The sequence below is a fragment of the Pangasianodon hypophthalmus genome, chromosome 6, assembly GCF_027358585.1.
Source record: "Pangasianodon hypophthalmus isolate fPanHyp1 chromosome 6, fPanHyp1.pri, whole genome shotgun sequence".
Lineage (NCBI taxonomy): Eukaryota > Metazoa > Chordata > Actinopteri > Siluriformes > Pangasiidae > Pangasianodon > Pangasianodon hypophthalmus.
The window spans coordinates 24,288,439-24,312,443 of record NC_069715.1 but is presented as its reverse complement, the minus strand read 5'-3'; the positions used below and the strand labels follow the sequence as shown (position 1 = coordinate 24,312,443).

Here is a 24,005-nt window from a genome sequence, read left to right as displayed (position 1 = left end):
GCCCCTTTCATACCTGGTATTACCATGTGTCCTGGGTGATTGGATCACAAGTGGACAGCTGAGACAGCTCACAACTGGCATTATGAATGCATCTTCAGTGACCACTTGTGATTGTTAATGCCAGGTGTGACCATGGCCTTATTTGTATATAGTCCTAATACTCGAGATGCTACAAATGATCAAGTGTATATGATGTTTATCTGGTTTTATTTGCAGTTACGGTTTGTGCCCAAGTTCAAATGTCAGGAGAATCATGGTAGAGATATTGAGAGAAGCCCCTGACCTTGAGCTTTATGCTTGGGCTGGATTCTGGGTCATTTGTAAGTCACTTTATATAAAAACATCCACCAAATGAATAAATAAAAGAAAAAAAAATTAATTACAATAATGGTTCAGAACTGATCAGAAATGATCAGGAGCTTTCATGATTCTGACCTTCCTTTAGCACTTCAAAGTCATCCTTATATCTTCAGGAGATTTGGTCTTTACCTGCCAGCATATGGCAAGATGACGCTCTTTGAGCTCTTGCTCACCCACCTTAGAAACTCTTTCCAGTTTCTTATCCTTACGGGCACAATCAATGACTTTGGTCACGTTTCCTTATCAGTGTGGAGCAGGGTTACAGCTTTAAAGCTCTAAACACACTGCCTGTGGTTTGAATGGAGGAGAGCAGCGAGGGAAGGCTCCATTAGAAGAGCGTTAAAACTCAATAATCTCCCTATCTGAGTGGCCCGTGCCCACTGGCTACACACACCCAGGCAGCGTAATTAACTCTAAACGGCCCTTATGACTGCATAGATCTCTTTAAATGAAGGAGCTAATGGCAATTGGGTGCTGATCTAATTTAGCCACTGGGAGCTGGTCAAACAGCATTTGGAGGAAGGAGAAGGGAACAGGGAAAGGCATAAATAGAAGATGCGGGTTTTAAACAAAGACACAAATATCTTTTTTTAAACATGATGATGCTGTTTTGCTAGAAAACTGAGATAGACAATAACCTCCTTCTAATAATTCCACTTAGAATGACAATAAAACCAATGAAAAATTCATTTTTCTCAGTACATTGGAATTAAATAGGGACAGGTTGGATGAAGAGAGGAACCGAGAATCTGTAATTAAGTGCTACTGAACACAAACATATTTTGTTGTGCATTGACACATCTGCTGAGACTGCATTTCCTGGCCTTTGGTGTAAAAAAAAAAAAAAAAAACCCTCAATATAACACCTCCTCAGTGAGATGTTCCTGTTTTACATTGACATTGTACTGGTGCTGATTCAAAGAACCAATGAATGTTTTTGAGACCTGGCCTGCATTTTCACCTGTTTAAGTGATAAATTGTTATATAATCATATGTAGGCGTTTCCTAATGCACAGTCTAACAATAAGAACAATCTTGGATTGGTCTAGAAGTTTTACTTTGCGAGCAAGTTTCATCATGGTGCCCATCTTTACAACTCCACGGAGGTATACTCAGTGTTTGTACATGTGTAACGGATGTAGTTGCGTTTTAATACAGTTTTCAAATAGAGTTTTCCGCCAATGTCTCATTTATATCACCAGTTCCTACAGTATGGAATTGTATGGGGTTTCCTGGTCTATAGAGTTCCTACAGGTTTATTTACAGTATGATGGCTCCATATGCACACACAGCTGTTTTGTGTGATAATCAGTGACAACATAGCACTTTTAATTCAAAGCTGTTTTCCTTTACTCTCACAGCGTAGCACTTTGTTATTAGCACCAATGCTGGCAGATGTAAAGATCTAATGAGGCATGAAAAGATGCAGTTATGTTCATTAACCTGGGGGTCGTTCCTGAAAAGAGCACAGCCCGTTACCTAATGACACCACTGTTGTTCAGCTTGCTGGAGTGTGTGTCCTTCTTCTGGTGAGTGAGGCAATGCCCTCGTGGAACAGCTGCAAATAGCATGGTCTAATTCAGGGAAAATCGCGAGGCAAGTTCACTCCACAGTTGTAATTTGCTGGCATACGTACGCGCACACTCCCACACGCACACATTTCAAACATGCTCTAGATCGGGTGTGGGAGGAGGGTGTAAAATAGCTCATGTGGAAAAGGAAGTAGTTACGGAGAGACAGGAGCCATGCTTGTCTTCTGTGTATTGTGTGTATTATGTGTTCTATCTATACATCTATATATCTATATAAACATCAGAATGGAAACAAATTGTGATCTCAGTGACTCTGATCATGGTTATTGATGCCAGACTGGCTTGATGCTCATCTCCTGGGATTTTCACGCACAACAGTTTCTCCAAAATGGTGCGAAAAACAAAAAACACCCAGCAAGTGGCAGTTCTGCGGGTAGAAATGGTTTGTTGATGAGAAACGTCAGAGAAGAATCTACAGACTAGTTTGAGCTGATAGGAAGGCTATGCTTGCTCAAATAACCACTCTTCACAACTGTGTTGAGCAGAAAAGCATCTCAGAAGGAACAGCATGTCGACCCTGGAGGTGTGTCAGGCAAAAACAGGAATCTGAGGCTACAGTGGGCACAGGTTCATGAAACTGAACAGCTGAATGTTGGAAAAAGAACATGTAACATTTGTCTAACTTTCAACTGTCCAGTGCACGCTAATTAATCCGACTTGCAAAAAGCCGATGTGTGCGGTGCAGCAGGTGGTGGGATTCAGAGCTAGCAGCACAAGCTGTAGTTACAGTGTTGAGGTGCGTCGCATAACCACTTAGATATACACACCAAATAAAACATTTTTTTGCAAAAATGGGTCCACTCCATTCATTACTACTGAAGTGACAGATTTTTGATATGCCTGCAAAAAGCACAAATTCTTTGACTTACAAAATAGTTAACTAAAATTAGCTTTTACTTTTAGCATTCAAATAAATTGGAGTAGCTCTGAATGTCCTGAAAAAAAAAAAGACATTATAAGAGGTATGGCTTACTCTTGTAATTACAGTGTTAGAAGTCTAGTAAGAAATGTCACAAATAGGCTACAGCTCCAGAGGTTAATAAAGGCTTTCTTCTAATGGGAGCAATTTTTCAGTGCTAAGGGTTAATTGTCAGGGGATTTTCTCGATTGATCAGGTTGATCATCCATGGCGGGTCACTGACCTTCTGTGCGTAAGTGAATTATTGATTGGTAAATACAAAGAGCGACTGATTAATTATTAGAGACCAGACCTAACCTGCTCGCTTGTGAAAAATGAATTATCTCCATGCACAAGTCACACATTACAGAATAATTAGAATCAAAGCGCTCTCCTCCCTTTCCCCCTCTTTCCACCCATAACACCTTTAGGGTAGTAGGCAAGATGGCCCCTGTTTCCTCCTCGGCTTCTGATGCCGTTCCATCACTCTGGCCCTGTAATCACACTTGATTGAGCTGTTTGTGCTCAAACAGGGGCGTTTGCGGAGCAATTAAGGGCAGAGTAGGAGATAAAATAACACAGCCCCCCTGCGGACTCCCTGTCGTCTACAGGAATATATCGCCTTCCTCCCCCAGCCGAGAGCAGATCTGCGCTTTCCTCCTACTGAGACACAGTTCTTCTTGTTCTTTCCGGCAACACGGTCAGATGTAATCAGAAGTTTTTGTGAAGAAATACACTCAAGCACAGCTTTTATATAACAATCCTAGCTCGGTTAGTGGGAGGATTGGAATAGTCACAGCGTTCAGTTCTGTGTTTTATGTGGGGAGTTTCTGTCTAAAAAAAATACAGGATCTGCTGGCATGCAATTCATATGTCGTGTTATTCACTGCTCAGCATGTGCTGAAAAAATGAAGCGGAGAAAATCAGATTAACTCAGATTTAAATAGTAAACCAGATTAGTGTTTTATGACAACACAATGCAGAGGATTTGTGGTTAGCTACTAGGGGTGTAACACAATGCCACTATCTGTATCTGTATTTGTATCTGTATTTATTTAGTGCTCCAAATATACATATTTATATCTGTATTCAGATTTAAATGTGAAGTGCGCATGGACTAAACCAGAAGGTGTTTTTTTTTTTTTTTAAATTTAATATGAACCGTATCAAAAACACTGGGGTTATTATGTTTGTTTTGTTTTGTACGTGTGTGTGTTATTTTCTTGCGAATTTATCTGGTTTTCTCCATGAACCTCTCTGGCAAGATTTCTAAAATTAAAAATCCAAATAGTGTGCCTCTTATTTGCATCTGTATATGTATCTGTTTATAACACATTGTCTGTTCAATCTGAATAATGTATTCGTATTTGCTTACATGTCCACTAGCTACCATAAGCCACTTGTATCTTTTTTATTGGATTTTTTCCCCTGTTTCACCCCAGTTTGGTCACCTACCAATTCCCAACCACCACAGTTCTCTCCTCATGCAATATCATATGAAAGCTACCAGCCAGGGTGGGTGAAGGCTAACATTTGCTGACCCCCGAGACACGTCAAGTCAGCAAAATGCATCATTTTCATATTGCTGCTCATGCTGCATCACACGGCAGCATAACACATAACACACTTGGAGGAAAGAGCTTTCTACCCTCTTCTGCATACATGAGCTCACAGCCACGCGCGATTGGCTAGTGTCTCCGTGACTGACAGAGTATCTTGACTTGTACCTTCACTCTCTGGCTTTTTTTCTAGTGATGCATTGTTTTCAAACAAAGACAAGACAGATGCATCTGTAACATTTTTGCTGAAATAGTTCACGGCACCTTGTATTTATTTTTAATGACCATGCTCGCTGATTCTGCACTGAGCAATCAGGTCACCTGTTCTCACTCACCCTGTTAAAGATACCATTTAAACGCCATAGCCTAAGCTTTGAGCCTGACAAAGATTGTTTACTGTCCAGTGCCTGCCAATTAAGCCGACTTGCAAAAAGCAGATGTGTGTGGTGCACCAGATGTGTGTGGTGGGGATTTAGAGCTGTTTATATATATATATATATATATATATATATATATATATATATATATATATATATATATTTCTTTTTAAAATAAAATTTATGTCCACATAACCTAGGGTAATTAAGACTATATAATGCTTTTTAATAGGCTGGGCATACTGTCAACAAGCGTAGCTCAACAGCCGTGTTTTTAGAACTACGCTACCTATGTCACCTATACTAGGTAGAATAAATTATGGTATTAATATAGAATTTCACATATTAGTGAACATGTTTAAAAGTTCAGTTATATTTATGTGTGGGAGTGCTAGTATCTTGCTATGATTTGCATGAAATAAATAAAAAAATAACCTTTTTTTTTTTTTAAATGATGGTACACAGGTTTTTACTGGTGGCTTGTTACCGTAGTAACTTGGTTAACTGTCACGGGCCGAGTATTTAGCCTGATTCTGTGCCCTAAGTAGGCAATGGCAACCTGGCTGTAATGCATAGAAGCATATCAAGCCAGTTGGACAGTTGGTATGGTATTGAAGAGTTTTTTACACTCACCCAATCCATTCATTAGCTAATCAGCTGGACATGGTGGATGAGTTGAGGACTGTAGCAAAGTCCAATCACTTTGATAATTCAGTGACTTGGATGAATAAACAAATTCAGAGACAGACTCAAACCAAAGAGAAAGGGGGAGACAGTGAGCAAAAGCCTTTACTTATGCAGTGTGTAGCCCGTTTGAATTGACGCCTGGTTTATTCCCCCTGTCTAGGTGAACAAACTCTAGTGTGGTTTGCTTGCAGTGATAAACTGATTCAACTCTGAATTGACCAAACTGCAGGAAGTGACTCAAACATGACGTATTTTCGGGTGCAGGCCGCATTTTGTTTTTTGGAGCTGTGAGCTGCTAAACTGAACTGCGAAGAGCAAAATGAGCCAAGGGACAGAGACGTGAAAATGTGATATGTTCTGGATATTTGGACAAAATGAGAAAAGGAACACTGGATGTAATTCACAAAATCTTTCAAACTAGTTATTTACATAATGACCTATAATCCACTGTATTTCGATAAATCTGCGTTCTCTGTGCTTGGGTGATTTTTGTCCTTTCTATTCTACACTTGGCAAAGTTTTGTTTATCTTTTTCCATTGCTGTATTTCCGGCCAATGAATGAAATACTTTTGGAGTATATTTCAGATGTACGTGATGCTCATCCAGCACTTTTTTAAAAACTTTTTGGTTTGTTTAATTATATATCAAGTAAATCCAAGCCAAACTGAATAGCAAATCAACCAAAAATATCAATTTCGTTCTGACTTGGATTTCTCGGCAGACTTCAACATCTCTTTCTCTATCTATTGCAAGTGAAGTTCATCATCATTTTGTTTTTTATATATGAAGGTGTTACTTGTACTCTTACGAAATACAAAAAAGTCTGAGTTTTTCTATATATTGTATTATTAATCAACTTGTGATCTGATATTAATTCACATGAATTGCTTTTTGTTAGCTCACCCATGTAAACCACGCCGCTGAATTTCTTGCATTACTGAGGATGTCTATTGCGTGACTGCACATACATTGCAGAGAAGCGCACAGTCTCTCTAGGCTTAACTTGATATACGTGTTAATACTACAGAGCTTCAGGAAAAAATGGAACAAATCCGCTGGAGTGTCTCGACAGATGTTGTGAACAGGTGGAAATTTTCTTTGCATAATATTTCTTTTTCCACTCTTCTAGGTTTCAAATACCCAAGGGGAGGATTTTGTTCCTAAACTTTCACTTGGGAGAAGAAGACTTCTGGTAAGGCTTAAAGGATGTCCTTTCTTTCCAGTTTTAGAAAGTCATACAGTTGTGAACTAATGATTATATGCGCTAGCACAAAATATTACCCATCACTCTTGAATTTTTTTTTTAAATTCTGATGAACATTCAGCAGTAAACAAGCAACAGCCTGACATTTGTAACCAGATGCTATCTATAAAGGGATGCATTAGCTGCACTCATAAAATATTGATTATCACACATTGTTTTTTTTTTTTTTATCCATGGTAATGGCTTTGGGTTCGTTCCCATTAAACCCTTCAGAGTCCACATTTTGCCTCTGTGCACAGATGCTTTTATCATGTTCAGATTGGAATTCATGGTACATTTGCTTCGAGCTGCTTACAGTTTTCCTCTTGGCAGTGTACAATCTTGTAGAAGAGGATGAGTGGTTTGATATATTTAGAAAAATCTATCAGATATAAGGCTATGATGACATAAAGACTCATCCATTATCTTAAAAGGAAACTTGAATACCCTTGTATAAATGCAGCACATGCTGTAGATGTATTTTATTGACACATTACTTATTTTTAGTATTGTCTGTGTATATTCTTTACCATTTATCTTATTGGAAGTAATGTCGAGGTCAACAGCAGGCGCAGTTCATTGTACAGCTTGTACTTTATATTAGAATCTGTTTGTACATTATATTGGTATGTTATTTCTTAGCTTTTACATGCTAAGATGGTTGAGTTGGTAATGGTTGAGTTGGTAATGGTGTGTTGCTGATATATAAAAGCTGCTTGGAACCCAGCTAAAAGAGAACTTATCACAGCGTTCACCAATTTCATTTACGTGACCTTTAACCCTGTGAACTTCAAGAACCTGTGATATGGCACTCAAAAGAAAGTAAGAATGCCTTAACCAAGGTACTGCTAAGTATTAAATACTGTTCACTCTGGAATTTTATCTTCTACTGTCACTGGGCTCACATTATCTTCTTAATGTCACATATCGGTCACAGTTGCAAAGAAAACAATAAGAAAGCTAGCTAACTACACCTGGACCTTGCATAATTTGACAACAAAGTCCATTGTGACCCCTGGTTTAAATTGTAGTGAACATAACGGTTTACTTTACAACATTCTCAGTTAGACAGAAATTAACATTGTAGAAACATTGTCTAAACATTCCTGCTAAATATGTTGTTGATGTTCTATAAAAATGCTCTGAGACCACCAAGAAATCTTGACAGGCTGAACGTGCTAGAATGTAAAAAAATGAAAGATTTATTATTATTATTATTATTATTGTTAGGAGTAGTAGTAGTAGTAGCAGTGTAATTTTCATCAAACGTGGTACTATTATTAATGTTGTTGTTGTTAGTAATAATAATAACAATAATAATATTAATAAAAAATTCACCGTTTGACAAAAATAGCAATAATAATAATAATAATAATAATAATAATAATAATAATAATACATATTGTGATTTTTTTGCCCATTTTCAGGGTATGTCCAGCGTTGAAATGGAGAATATTAGGTATTGATATTTTTTTTTAAATCTGTGTTATATGGTGTAATATCTCATTAACCCAGCAGGAAAAATTAACACCTGCGAAGAATGCAATTTTTATTTATACTCTCTGTTAACACTTGCACAACGACAGGGTAGTGTGTTCTTGCTTGTGGTTTTCAGCGTTTGTGTGCTGAGGTACATGATTAGTTGGTGGTACTGTTTTCCAGACATGTTAAAATGTAGGTAATTATACTGGCTGGTGTTTGTTGTGGTTTGTGTTAACCCATAACCCCTGGCTAGCCTTTGGCTCCAGAGAGGCTGATCGAGGACAAAAGGTTTTAGGGAGGTGACAGAGGTTTGGCTGGAGCTGTGGGGAGGCATACAGGGAGGTCAAGCACACAAAAGAGGGCCAGAGCTGTGAGAGTAATGTGTACTGCAGCCAGGAGGTAGTGATGTGACCTCCACTGCCTCGCACTCGTCCCCCCCTTAACCCCCTCTCCCCTCCCCTTGTCATCAGGGGCTTGCTCAGTTTACTGACGCTCCCACAGAGATTAGACTGTGTGTGTGGGAGAGAGAGTGCGAAGTGCTGAGCACACACTTCACATGCCAGACCTGAACCAACTTAACACTTGTGTTCACACACCAAAGCTCAAAACAGAATGTCGGATAAATACAATGGAAATGGCCTAATGATTACTTATATGGTGGATGCTCCGCATAAACAAATAAAAAAAAAAAATGTGTAATTGTTGATATGGTTTGTTTTCTGTGAGGTGCTTATTTACCATTTTTGGAAGGAGTCTCCATTGTTAGCGCTTTGTAGCGGTCACAGGTATAGTTGCAACTTTAAAATTTTCCAACATGGGAAAGTCTTCAGGATGGAGGGCTTCGCTGTTTGTAGTTTCTTAGTAACACGGCAAGCTGAATTTTTTTGTCATAATAACTTGAAGAGACAGAGAAAAACCATGGGCTGGTGAGTATATGATTATTTATAGCTATTAAGACATCAATGATAACAAGAACTAACCTGTTTCTTGGGCTTTCTTTTGCTTAACAAATAGCAAACGTTAGTCCTGCCAAATTACTATGATGGAAGAGGAATTAAACACTTGCTGCTACGTGCTCTTATAGGAAAATAATCAACGACAGGTAAACCCTCTGAAGTAACTTTGCATTTACTACATTACTACTACTTGTTGATTATTTTCCTGTAACAGCATGGCCCATTGTGTTTTATTCCTTACTTAAAAGACACAACATTATTTTCATGGATAATTTTCATGGATAATGTATTTCATTCTTAGAAGCTAGTGAGAGATTGTGGAAAAAAAAGTCACAAAAATTACATTTTAAATGTCATGTCATATGATAATGTTAAAATGCATGGCCTGTTAAAGTTCATGTTGATTAAAATGCCACCTGATGCGACACTGTATACTGTACATACAGGGTAATCTATAAATATAACAATATTGAAAACAGTGACAAAGCTAATTATGATGATATTAAAATCCTGATATGAAAATATCAGTGAGAAAATTAGGTGAGTCCATTAGTTGTTACTTCATGTTAGCAGGTTCATCATCTCTGTGGGCCAGATGCATGTACGTCAGTAGGTGCAGTGCAAAATACAACTTGATTCAGCCGCAAAGTGTGCTCACAGTGGGTCTGAAATAAACAATCAATTTACTGTAGCCCATCATGCAAACTGCCCCTGGTGACCGCCCTCTAAACGCTGTGTGAAGTATAAACTGCAGTTTAAAAGCTGCTGTAAAGTGGCAGAAATGGTCAACCACAGAGCTGTCAAAAAGCTCAGGACTAAAGAAGAAATGCGAGTACAGTAATAATGTGTTAATTAATGAAGTTCTTATTAAATAAAGACTCGTCAGAACAAGTAAACAGTGTGGGTGGCGTTAATTACTGCAGATAGCCTATGTGATTTGATTAATAATTGTTTTTAATGAAAAGTAGGCTGCATACAGAATTTCAACTTCATTTAAAAGTGTTCAGTTAAACTGTATTCAATTTTTCTTATGGTCCACATTTTGAAACCTGGAGTTGTCAAAAACAGTCATGTTCAGTATATTTCTTTCATATTTCTAGATTTGAGGAAATTAATGTTTATGTTCCTGACGAGCGTGCTATGATCAGGGTTGCCAGATCTGCATGACAGAAGCAGCCCAATTATTAAAAGACCTAGTTTATGATCTCGTATTATTATAAACTATACTGTACATCAGGATGAATAAAAAAACAACCCATGCTGGTAGTTTAAAAGCAGACCAGTTTTGCTATTAAACAACGCACCTGGTAACACTGGCTCAAGCAACACACCTGGCACTAATTTACACCTGCCAAAACTGGCTGCTGCTAATTTCCCAGCGTTTACTACAATGAATGGAATAAGCAATCAACCACACTTCTCATCTTCTCACTCTTTTGTGTGTCTACTTCCCACTTTTTGTGCAGTCCTCCCTCAAATGCATATGCATCCACATTTCGTGATTAACATGCAAAGTTTTTTGTGCAGAATCCGGCCTAATTACTCCTGAAAAACAGACTGTGAGGAGTCCCAAAATCCCTAAAGTCTCTAATCCAAATCTCTGGTCCTAGATCTTGGTGGCAGTAGGAATTAGTGGAAGGCTACACAGCTAATACTAAAATACCAAAACTTTCAGCAGCTACACACTCAATGTAATAAATAGCTAACACAAATCAATCAGATATGCATCTATAACAGGGCTGCAACATACACTAAATGGCCAAAAGTTTGTGGATACCTGACATTCACATCCATGTTGGATATTGAAAAAGTATATATAGGTGTGTTGGTCAGGTGTCCACATACTTTTGGCTATTTAGTTATGATTTAATTTTCAAATCTCTGTAATATAGTGTAGATTAGACAAATTTGATCATTAAATCATCAACATCTTTGCTATTAAACCTCTAAATTTCATGGATGTATTTCCAGACAGTGTGTTCTTCTTTCTTAGTGTCCTATTGTGTTAGTAAAGTCTTTTTCTTCACAACACTTAAGTAAATTAATCACATCCAACTGAAAACATTTTTTACCATTCATCATTTATTCCCATATCGTCATCCATCATTTATTATTCACAACAGAACCACTGTGCATTTTCATACAGTATTTTTTTAACATGCAAGGTAGTCACTGTATAAGGATATAACAAATGTTCTTTGATAAGACATTGAAAAACACATGAATTACAAAATGAGCTCATTATTATTATCATTATTATTATTATTATTATTATTATCATCTGTAATTTTACTGTCATTTTTGCTACGTCTGTGTCATTTTCTCATTTAAGCAGGCATTCATTCATGTTTGCTTGGCGTGGATAATGTCTGGTACTTCGGCTTTGCTCCGATTTTATCGAATATTTCAAATTGTAAATGATAAACGTTGGTAGACAGATAGTTAGTGAGTTAATTCTCAAAAAAGAGGAGAGGATAGTTGAAAGAAAATGTGCATTCTGTTGTAAAAAAAAGTTCATTTTTAAATAAGGTGATGAAATATATTTCTGATGACGTGAAGTATATTTCAAATTTTAAATATATTATATCTAATAGGGGTAAAGTTCCACCTTTCATATATATGACTTGTATTCTACTGCTGGGTTTCTTTTATTAAATAATTAAAAATGAATTAAGTCTTGAGCTTTTCTTGTCTTTAGAATATTCAAATGATTGAACATATTTCTACTATGTAATCTTGTCAGTAATTGTTGTCTTGGCAGTATTGGTGATATGTTTGTGTTGTATATAGGGAAGGATTTGACTTTGTTTTATTTTACCATCCAACGTCATGAGTAAAATGTGTTTCTATCTTTTTGTCACATCCAATAATCTCTAATCCAAAGCATGAAAGCATGAAAGTCATTGGTGATCTTGGTGATAGTAAGGATTAAAAGTAAGGATTAAAAGAAGGGAGCAACCCAGAAGAGTGCCCTAAGTCAGTACAGGGTCATCTGAGCAGAAAGAGAGCAGAATGGTGGTGACCAGGGGCAGCAATATGAGCTTTGGGCCCCTGACAGTTTAATGCTCTTTGCCCTCCTCCACAGACAGTTTTCATTCTTTTGTATAATTATCATTCTGTCAGTTCCTCTTGAGCCACCTTTCTTCTTAGAGCCTAGAAAATCCCACACCCCTTTATGGCACCCATGATGGTGGCTTGTTTAGAGCCACTGGAGATTTGTTTGTGTTTGAAAGACTATGAAAAGCAGGTGACGTGATTCATGTGCTGGTACCAGAAAGCTTTCTGTTCACTCGGGTGACGTACTTCAGCCCTGCACACTCCCCCTCTACTGACTATACCTTTGGAAATACTTCCTCTTCCATCTGCTCTGTTGTGGCTGAAGGACTCCAGAAATATATAATCATACTCTGCAAGCTATCTCTGTACCATTTCGTTTTCTAAAATGAAACAAACTCTGCCCTGATTTTCTCAAAGCCACTATAACTTCAGGTCAAGTCTTTGGACGACTAATTTTAGAGTGTAGAGATCCATATTGTCACCCTATGGCTGGTGCAGGAGATCATCAGATATTTCATTCAGAATGTGTCGTTTTAAACCACCACACAATGCACATGCAAAGCCTTGAATATTCTCTTTAGATCATGTCTGGCTAAGAATGCCTTTTACACATTTGTTTCTGCAATGCCGTTATCAACTTTGCCTTAGAAGGAAGTTAAATTCTTTCGAAGCTTGTGGATACTCATAACTCAAACTCTAAAGTGCATATTGAAAAGAACCAAATCAACTATTCGAAATGGCTTAGTATCTGGTAACATTACTACTGTAAAAAAAAAAAAAAAAAAAAGTGCATCAGCAGCGAGTGTAGGAGAGGCTGGCCTAGTTTTGGCTTTTTGTAGCAAGAGTGAGGAGAAACCTGCTGGCTAATGATAGATGAGTGTGTTGATGGACCATGAGGAAGAGTTGAGTTTCAAGGTGTCTTGTTTTCCTGGGATTTCATGAAGAATGCCGTGTTAAATGATGCTACTGGGAGGTAAGAATGAGCTCATAGATCATTGGGAATACAAACATGTGTGTGGGCAAGGACGAGGACAAAGACTGTGTGTATAACATTATAACAGAGAATGTGTACAGTATGTTTGAGCTGAAGGCATAGACATGATGACAATGGGTTGGTGGTGTTTAACATTTTCAAACTTCCTGATCCATATTTCCTTCTTAATTCAGTCAGAGATCTGACAAACCCATGTTTGAGAGTGTGGACTGTCCCATAAGTGCTCTAAGGGAGGTGTGACCCTAGGTTTTTAAGAGGTAGGAGTAAACTGGAGAACCTGGAGGAAAAACCCAAGTGAATATGTGAAGAATATGCAAAACACTACACGGACAGTAACATGAGCTCAGGATTGAACCTGGGAGCCTGGAGCTGTGAGGTAACAGCACTACCCACTGCACATATCATGCCACCGCTTAGTGGTGTAGGGCTTACATTAATTTTAACGTTAATGGAACAAAATGACGTTTTTCTCCAGCATACAAAGGCAAAAGTGAAGAGGCATAAAAAGGCAAAGGTCTTTTGTTTTCTCACCATTTTCCAGTTAGCTGCTATTGGAAAGGGGTGTGTCAGCTAGAGAGCTGTCCAGGACTGTCTGGAGTGTCCCTTTTATGCAGGTCATAAAGGGTTTAACCTCAATCTTGGTTGATACGTTCTCCTCCTCTTTTGAGTGCGTGTGAATTTCTTAAGTACCTCTCATGGGACCCATAAGCTTGCCACAGGAAATGTAAGAACAAAGACGGAGGCCTACTCAGTACAGTTGAATGACAGTGTTGGAATATGAAATATGTTTGTGTTGAAGACTTGCAGATGTTTCTGCTATCAGAGAAACATATCCAGTAATGTACTGTAGCTTCCAAGCTGAAGGTTTGGAAGCATGTTCACATTGTGAAAGCCACATTGATTGTTTTATTGGTCTTTCAGTATTTGTTTGAGGAGCATGGGATTGAGAACATGACAGCAAGGACTGCAAATGTGGTTGCTTCATGGTTAAGGGTCTCTGGTAGTTCAAATCCTAGAACTGGAGAGCCCATGTTGGGCCATTGAGTAAGACTCTTAACACCCAGGTGTTAGGTTAGGGTCATATCAAATTGATAGAACGACAATTACCTGTGCAAAAAAAGCACCCACGCTCATGGCAGGTGGGCTGTCATTTCACTATCCAACAGTTTTTACATCCTTTCATAATGTGCAAGCAGTAGAGACTATGGCATGTGTTTAAACTCATTGATCGATTTACTTGGGAAAATCCGAGAATCACTGGCTGTATCAGGGGTCAAAACACGGGCAGGCAACATCAAACATGGGTAATCCATAATCAGTGTTGAAACAGGCAAATCTCGAAAAACAAATATGGAAACAGGAAAAGGTGGCTTGGACTAAAAGACACAAAAACCATGATAAGTCTTCGCACTGGACAATGACACAACAGGTTATACAGAGAAATTATTCAAACACTAACACAGAACAGGTGAACACAGTTGTGTAACAAACCAATTACAGGACAATGGCAGAGACAGGACTAGAAGAGAAACCAAAACGTGAGCACATGGTGGTTTTTGCCATGGGAATCGTGGAGTGACGGAGGAAGCTGTGTTACTGAGATCCCATTTCCAATTTTGAGATACATTATATGGCCAAAAGTATGTGGACACCTGACCATCATACCCATATGTGCTTGTTGAACATCCCGTTCCAAAGTTGGTTCCCCTATTGCTGCTATAACATCTTTCACTCTTCTGGGAAGGCTCTACACTAGATTTTGGAGCGTGGCTGTGGGAAGTTCTGCCCATATAGCCACGAGCATTATTGAGGTCAGGCACTGATGTTGGACAAGAAGGCGTGGTGAACAGTCAGCATTCCAATTCATCCCAAAGTTGTTCAGTGGGGTTGAGGTCAGGTCTCTGTGTGGGCCACTCGAGTTCTTCCACACCAACCTTGGCAAACCATGTTTTCATGGAGCTTGCTTTCTGTACAGGGGCATTGTCATGCTGGAAGAGGTTTGAGCTAAGCCCCTTAGCTCTAGTGAAGGGAAATCTTAATGCTACAGCATACAAAGACATTCTAGACAATAGTGTGCTTCCAACTTTGTGGCAAGTTTGGGCACAGCCCACACGTGAATGTGATGGTCGAGTGTCCAGATACTTTTTGGCCATATAGTGTACTTTGTTGGATTCCATCTCTTCTTGGATTGTCATTAGCATCATGGTTGCATTACCATATTAACAAGCAAGCAACCACAGAGATTCGCCATTGGGGCAGATAAGCTGACCTGTCTCTGTGTCTTCCAGCTACGTACTAAATATTGACTTGTTTGTCTCATTATGTAACACTGTGTAAGGTAACGGCTAGGCAATCCTAGCATTGTGTTATAGGCTGATCAGCTATCTAGCTGCCTTCCTCATGTGAGATACAATGCGCCAGCTCTGTGCTTGGACTGCATCCTCCCTCATAAACACGTCTGCCTGATGAATAAATGTAAATGTACTTTGGCGCCGTAAAGTTTCTCTGACCTTCGAGACCAGAATTTCCTATTCATCCACTGACCACATTTTAAGAGCTTGTTAATGGCGGCATTGACTTGCAGCAAGCAGCTTTTCTTTGCATCCTTTACAGCTTCCAGTAACATTAAACAAAGCTGAAGCTTCTTAAACATCCACTGAGACTTAAACTCTATAAGGTCAAACCATATATCTATTCAGAGTGTAGACAGGGTACTGAGAGATAAATCTTTTATTTTTTTAAAACAGGTTTTTGTATACTGTTGTCTTTTCTCTTCCACATACTGAGATATAGGTTGCTTTTTGGTTGCTGATACGAAGCGGGGAGTTCTTTATCTTTCCTTATTTGCTTTGTCTAAGACAGAAGGACACACAGTAGGTTATTGCAGTCAAGGTGCAAAGGTCAGATCCATACATATTTAGATTACACACATATGGAAGGGACTTTGGGAGGGAGTCCCAAAAAAAAGCTAAAAGTAATATGATTTGTGTGACCTCCAATTTAATGGCTGTAAAGTGTGTATGAAAGGCAGTGAGGTCAAATATGAAAGGTAGAAAGATCAAATCCATACATATATAGATTATACACATATGGAAAGGACTTTGGGAGGGAGTTAAAAAAGCTAAAAGTAATTTGATTTGTGTGACCTCTAATTTAATGGCTGGAAAGTGTGAATGAAAGGCAGTGGAAACATTAACACAGCTGATAACGTTCACTGCCTGCTGAATCTCTTCCTGTTTGCACACACATACACATGAATGAGCACAAGTTTCCATGGGGATGGGAATGTGTGGCGCCGGGCACGTACTGTGTCCACTGATCTCGGGTCATTGATAATCTCACCCCAACACTGCGACAGCGTAGTTCGTAACAAAGGCAACCTCATATACCAGTTTTACAATATAATAATGGATTATTTCTAACAAACTAAACTTAACTGAACTAATTTAAAACTGAGATTCAAGTGGGTGTGAGAGTGTGGTTGGGTGTGTTAGATCTTGTCTAATTACCCTAAATGTAGTTTGTCAGCCAAGGCATGTTTAGTATCTGTTAGTCTTGTTAATGTGTGAAACTAAGGAGAATTATAATGTGTTGATTTGAAAATATTGAATTGGAAACAGTAGTCCAATATTTCAGTATAACTAAATGACAGCTTATTAGGGCACAAGGCAGGGGACACCCTTGACAGGATGCCAGCCCATCACAGGGCACAATCACATACACACACACAATTTGGAACAGCCTACAATGAATGCCTTTGGACTGGGGAGGACATGCAAACTCCACGCACAGAAGGCGGAGGTGGAATTTGAACCCCCAACCCCAGAGGTACAAGGCAACAGTGCTAACCACTAAACCACTGTGCCCTCACCCCATTAAACTTGGCCTCTTCATCAAATCTTTATTTACATTTTATTATTGAAAACAAGTAATCTAATCTAAATGGCAAGCTATACAAGTTAGGTAGCTGATTCTAGCTAGGATTGGTAAGAGCATTATTGTGAGCACAGTGTGTGAGTTGCTTGAGCTTTTTTTTTTTTTATATCACTACAAATGATCCAGCCAGCATTTCTTCTTTGTTAAAAAAAAATGGCAAGTGTGAAATCACCGTAAGCAACATTAGCTTCATAGTGGGTGGATGATATTAGCAAGAGATGCAGCAGTGGAATGTGTGTCCATTTAGGAAAGACATCAGAGGTTACTGCTTAGTGCTGTGAGCTTAGTGATGCAAACTAGCATTAAAGTGCAAGTAAATAAGTTAACCGTTTTCAGTTTAAGTGTGTCTGCATGTGTGTGTGTGTGTGTGTGTGTGTATGTGTGGACTGCACTCTTTTACACCAGGTTTGAGAGGCATACACAGAAGCTACACCTCCTTTACATCTTCACACACCTTCTACTTGAAGCCCAAATGAATAATGTTTGTCTTCATCAGTGTTCCTGTGTGTTCTCGGTTTTAAAACAGTTCTCCTTAAGGCTGCGTTTGCGATGTGCCACTTGGTTTTGCCACTGTGTTTGTGTTGTGTTTACGAGAGCAGAGGGCTGCACCGTGTGAGGCGTCACTTTCACACAATCCGGAAAGGTCTGGCAAGCAAAGCTGTGGAAATGCGGATCACCAGCTGCTGCCCATCCCAGGAGTGTAGGGAGACTGTGTGTGTGTATGTGTGTGTGTGCGCGCATGGAGCTTAAACAGGTGCTGGTGAAACTCAATCCTCACTTCACAACACCCACACTCCCCCTCCCCTCCTCCCTCTCTCTCCCTCTCTCTCTCTCTCTCTCTCTCTCTCTCTCTTTCCCTAGAGCCCTTCAGAACATGCGTAGCTCTCTGTCTGCCACCCTAGCCCATTATTCCAGTCACTGATGACCTTTAACCCCTTTAACAGGGGCAGAACAAAGGGTTCTAACCTATTAGGTCTCAGTTTGGCCAAAATGAGTAACCTTGGAAGACAGTTGTCCCTGTGCTGCCTTCTACAGGAAATAAACTTGATTTCAGGAGCAAATCACTGACTCAAACTTGCTGCATTCCACCTGAGTGGAACCAGGGCTAGTTACAGTAATTTGAATATTTTGAATACTGTGATATATTGAATAGTCAGCATCTGAGCATGAGTGTTGAAGAGGCCTTTATGATTGCAGACATAAAAAGTTAACAGTTATAGCTTGTCTTATTATTGATTTCCTAACTTAAGCACATAACATAAAGGTGTCTATTATCATCACATTTTCTGTGCTTGAGCTGATTTTAGCCTTTTGTTTGTAACCAGGTGCAAAACCAAGGCTTGAAAATATATGTGTGCATTATTTTTTTGTATATTTGTAAAAATACATTAATTGTAACAGCTTATATTTGCTTAAAAGTAAGCCAATGCATACTATATGAGTTTCTTGGTAGCAATTAGACTATAACAGAAAGATTTCAACACAGTAACAGTTGCTCAGTTACTCCACAGTGGGTAAATAATTAATTTAATTCAGAGAACGATCAGAGTCAGAATTTACAAACAATCCTGACAGTGCTCCATTTCTACATCTGAGGGGGCATAGTGATATGGTTCATCCATGCCTACTTTTGGTTTAAGTCCAAATACAGATACAGATACAGATAATGCATTACATCCTAATACATACATACATACATACATACATACATACATTATATGACCAAAGGTTTGTGGACACCTGATCATCACACCCATAGTCCCCTCTTTCCTGTTGTAATAACCTCCACTCTTCTGGGAAGTCTCGCTACAAGATTTTGGAGTGTGGCTGTGGGGACAAAGGTGTTGAGGTCAGGGCTCTGTGCAGACCGCACGAGTTGTTCCACTCCAAACTTGGCAAACCATGTCTTCATGGAGCTCACTTTGTGCACAGAGGCATTGTCATGCTGGAACAGGTTTGAGCCCTTTAATTCCAGTGAAGGGAAATTGTAACGCTACAGCATACAAAGACGTCCTATACAATTGTGGCAACAGTTTGAGGAAACAACACATATGATGTTGTGGTTGAGGGTGTGGTGGTCAGGTGTCCACAAACCTTTGGCCATTTAGTATCCATACTTTATTTAAATACTTACAATTCTTTTGTATTTTCTTATTTTATTGGACCTTTTATTGTTTCAACCAGTGAACACATAAACATAGTCAGTGTATAAGATATAATGCACAAATCATTTAAACTCAAATATAATTGTAATGTAGGGCATGATGAATTGTATTCTGAATGACTGTCTAAGGCAGCTCCACATGGCTGAATGTGTGTGTGTGTGTGCGTGTGTGTGTTCATTCAAGCACTGCTGGTTGTCTGTGTAGATAAGAAGAACGTGAGACGAGCTGTCAGTCACTATGCTAACAGCCTAATGAGTGCTGACGGATCCTGAATGACAAAGGCCCGTTTTGCTGCCTGATAGGAATGCTTGATTATACCACGGTGCATTAGCAAAGCGAGCTAATGCTTACCATTAGCATCATCTTTCTGTGTCTCTTACACACACTCATGCAAAGGAGGGCTGCTGGGTCATTTATCAGGTGAATGCTGGAGTTAGACTTTGCACTCTTGCTGTGTTTGCTGTCTTTTGTCATGCGGCTGTAGTTATTTAAGATGACAACTTCATACTCCACCCCGCCAAATCTGACTCTTTCCCTCTTTCTTTTTTTTTTTTGGTTCTTTATTCCTTTCTCTTCTCCCAAACATATATCATGGTCTGGGTTAATTTGGTGAATGTTGCTGCGGTTGAATTCTCCAAAAAGTTAAAAAAAGTCAAAATAAAGTCACTACAATATTATTTGCACTAATTACCTAACCTGCTTCATAAGTCACAAATTTCTTCCTATTATGTACAGTCTTCTGGGATTTCCATTAGACACATAGTTTCTTTTCATAATTTTTTATAATAGAGAATATACTATACTATATTCTATACACTATATAATATACTATATACTATAAAATGTGATATTCTAATAGCTGGAGATGCAAACCTAAGTCCATTGTACTCGTACGTTGCCTATAATGGTATTCTCTACGATTCTATTCCTTTCGTGTGAGGATGTCATCAGGCTTTGACGAAGTTGTTGTATAGCTTTGTGCCATAGTGAAACAGACATAAGCCTAATAAATTCAGTTTGTAATCAGAGACCTGACCGGCTGTGAAAATGTCCGTGATGCTCCTGTGCCAGAGTTGGAAAAATCTTTAAATGTGATTTTTTTTTCCTCTCATTTTTCACTTTTGGCTCTAACCAGACTTTACGTGCAGGTCAGTAAGTAAAGAAAGTAGGAAGAGGAAAGAACATGAAGGCAGTTCATTTCACCACCTTGGAAGGGTGTGTGTGCCCCCAGAGGAAGGGATGAAGGTTTCTTTTCTGTTCCGGCAAAGTCAGCAACAATGAAAAGTGAAGTAGAGAGAGAATATCAAGAAGGAGAGAGAGAAGGAAGAGAGGAGAGGTGAAAGAGGAGCCTTTGATCCTACGACGAGACAAAAACCTGCCAAGGCATGCTTGCTGGAGAGTGAAGGGGAGTGGGAGGAGTGTGCACGCACTGACACACACACTCACACACCCACCTACTTCCATACACACACATGCACAAAGGTAGGAAAGTTCAAAGTTTGCTAGTGGCAAATCGCATTGACTCGCCGTCTCTGCAGGTTAGTCTGGAGTTTCATTCAGCTGTCAATGCGCTTGTCCAGGAACTCGAGCAACCAGGAAAGAATAAGGAAGAAAAAGAGGAACTAACTAAAGGAAAAAAGAAAGCAATCTGGAATTGGCACTGTAAAGAGGTACAGATTAGTATGTCCTTTCTCCTTTTTCTCCTCTTTGAAAGCAGCCTTTGTGTACCTCTCTCTCTCTCTCTCTCTCTCTCTCTCTCTGTCTGTCTCTGTCTCTCTGTTCCTCCGCAGTAATATGATCCTCTGATCCAGGGATAGACTGAGTCCCACTTTCAACACTCTTCTCTTCAATCTGAATGCAGTGTGTGTACCTTGTGCAGGCAGCGCTTGTTATAACTGCGTAGGTGTGCTTAGCGTTGGTAGATGTTAGTGTCTGTGACATAGTACTATGATTTAAAAAAGACAAAGACAGTCTATATAGAAAGAAAAACGCCACAGTAGGATCCTAATAGGTGAAAATAGGGTTATTAGAGGTTCCAGCGGGTTCTTCGTTCAAATCCCAGGACTGCTGGAGACTGACTCGACTGCTAGATGCTTGCATTGGATTCTGCCTCACGTGTAAGTCTTTTTGGATATAAAACATCTGCCAAAAAATGCAGGTAAATGACATGCAAATATTTGCAGAATAGTATTGTAGTGCTGTTATAGAATATTAGGGATGCATCAGTACAGGTACTGGTTGAGTGTGAGAGCAATTCAGTTTTGCGTGTACTGAGCACTGAGACACGTATGCTTCCTTTCTCCAGGGTCTACACTTTGCTTGTGGAGCCAAGATGCAATTCAGATGCAGCATGTGTGTTTAAGTCGGCTGTCTTCTCTCTCTCTTAAATGAATTTAAACAATGTTCCACTTACTCATGTACATATATATATATATACGCACTGGAAGTTTGTCTTACGCTAGTCTCTTTTAGTTTAGCTCTTTTAGTTTAGCTCTTTTAGAATCTGGTACATACATATCACCAAACCTGGCCAAGCGCTGCCTACTTTCACAGGAAGGAGTCATTTGACTGGCAGAGCAAACAGCCAACCATGTTTCCCGCTTGCATGATACCTCAAAAAAACGAGTGGTTAAATGTTTGCACGATTAATTATTGTAACCTGCAGTTGAACTGATTTTGAAATGACTTCAAACAGGATCAAGGTCATAGCAAGGTCAAATGTCTGAAATAGATTTTCTTCAATAGCTTCCTTGCTTTTTGAAGCATATTTTAAGGGTATTTGAGGCATACAAAATAGTAGCAAGAGAGACTAGTCTTATTAGCAGCATGCATAGACATTGATGCCATTGGTGTAGAGTTCTACTTTTTTTTATCAATCTTTATTAAAGTTGTGTATAGATATTCTCATAAGCCAAACTGAACTGAAGTTTGTGTAGCAAAAATTCCGATTTTCTTCTTACTCATGCCTATGTTGATAAATCCTGAACACTTGTAAACTACCAAGCATGTTCATGGCTCGGCTGATTTATACTTAGTGAGATTTACGAAACTCCATAAAATGCAATGCTTACAGCGAGGTGAAAGTGTCAAAATGACGACTAAACAGCACTAAATTTTCTAGTAATGCAGCTCAGCCATTGCAGCTCTTTAGCTACCACAGGTACACGTTTAACTGTTTCTCCTTTTATACCATGGTATGTCTTCCGTCCTCATTGAATAACCAGTCTTATTTGTCTTCATGTGTGGATTTGTTTTAGATTGTTTTCTTTTAAATACTTAATACAAAATGATAAAACAAAGAGTTTCCTGAAGGTTTCATTAAATTCACATTAAATGAAATTAAACCTGACAGCGTAATCCATATCAAAAATTCCAGTAACTCGTAATTCGATTTGAAGCCTATCAATCAAGGTTCACATTAACTGAGTATGCATATGAACATTTTTCAGAACCAACTGGATTGTCATGAACACCACGTTTCTTGTGTAAATGCTCCTGCAAACAATTTGTTTATATCCAGCTTGATAAATGGTGCACGGTGTACAGAAGTGTACATGCACAGAATTGCAGTGAGCAAACCATACTGCAAACTTCAAGATTCGGGAACTAGTGGCCAGCTAAGTGTACAAAAGATATTAGACATTCTGTGGGCTGTGAGTATCTCAGCCTCACCCAAAATAGTTTCCATTAATACATGACCTCTTATACACTTACTTCGAATTATGTAAAATAGCAGTTCGAACTATATTACCATCCACAAGATACACTCACAGTGTTCTAGTAATTCTGTAACAAGTTAACTGTTTGAGCTATCGATATTTGAATACTGTCTGGTATTCATTATGCCTTACACCCACATGAAGTCCTTGAGAAAATCTGAAAAAGAAAAGGCGCGTCTGGAAATATTTTGCTGCCGAGAGTTGTACTTTCGTAGTGTCCATGTTAGAGGTGTACATTGGACTCAGTGTTGGGAGTGGGCGGTTTTTGGGTGGAAGCAGGTTTTCAGATATGAAGCTCGTGGGACAAAAGAGAGATAAAACATTTCCAATAACGTTCAGTACAACTCCATTAAAAGCATTCGTCTTACCTCGGAAGTAGGAACTCGGACTTACGTCATTAGCCACCTCCGTGCATACGCGCTACAAAGTGGGGAAAAAATCATGAATGTTCGCCTTTTGTTAGCAACAAGATAGCTTTTTGTTAGCAACAAGCTAGCCAGGTAGCTGTGATGAGTGATGTATGTTTACTTTTGCAATACAGCAAATTGGATAATCAACGTTATAGATTTAAGGTACAAGTTACGACCTTTAGTCGAATGCAGCATTCTACTAGGCATTGCTCTTCCATTCACTGGGTTAGTAAATATAACATACAAATATCTGTATTGACAATCAGATTATTGTAAATGTGCATTACCGCTGTGACCATATAAAGATTTTTATCGCAAATTTTTGTGACAGATGTAATCCGTTGAATTTTAGTTTGTATTTTCACTGATGTTAAAAAATTACGTTTTAATCCAATTTGAATTTTTCAATTTCAAGCCAGAGTTCGCTGTGCTACAGTAGGGCTAAAAGGCTGAAATACTGAGCCTATATTTAGTAAAGTTTTGCTGTGCATTTGATATTATTTCTGTTTATAATTTCTCTAGCAAAACAAAGACCTGCGCCACCAACAGGAGGAAAGTTCAACTGCAAT

The 24,005-nt window shown here is 38.9% G+C and overlaps 1 protein-coding gene across 6 annotated transcripts in view; it reads left to right on the top strand.

The window, feature by feature from the left end:
* The window catches only part of large2 (LARGE xylosyl- and glucuronyltransferase 2), a 137,449-nt gene that overhangs the window by 77,756 nt on the left and 35,688 nt on the right, over positions 1-24,005 (top strand). For 2 of the 6 annotated variants that reach the window (XM_026914045.3, XM_053234707.1), the window contains one exon: positions 6,604-6,666. The exons of 1 other annotated variant lie outside the window; for it this stretch is intronic. The gene's annotated coding sequence lies outside the window, so the exon portion shown is untranslated. Of the gene's footprint in view, positions 1-6,603; positions 6,667-20,268; positions 20,978-21,072; positions 21,425-21,445; positions 21,466-24,005 lie in introns of those variants that run through there. 3 more of the 6 variants (XM_026914043.3, XM_026914046.3, XM_053234708.1) reach the window with 3 other exon arrangements.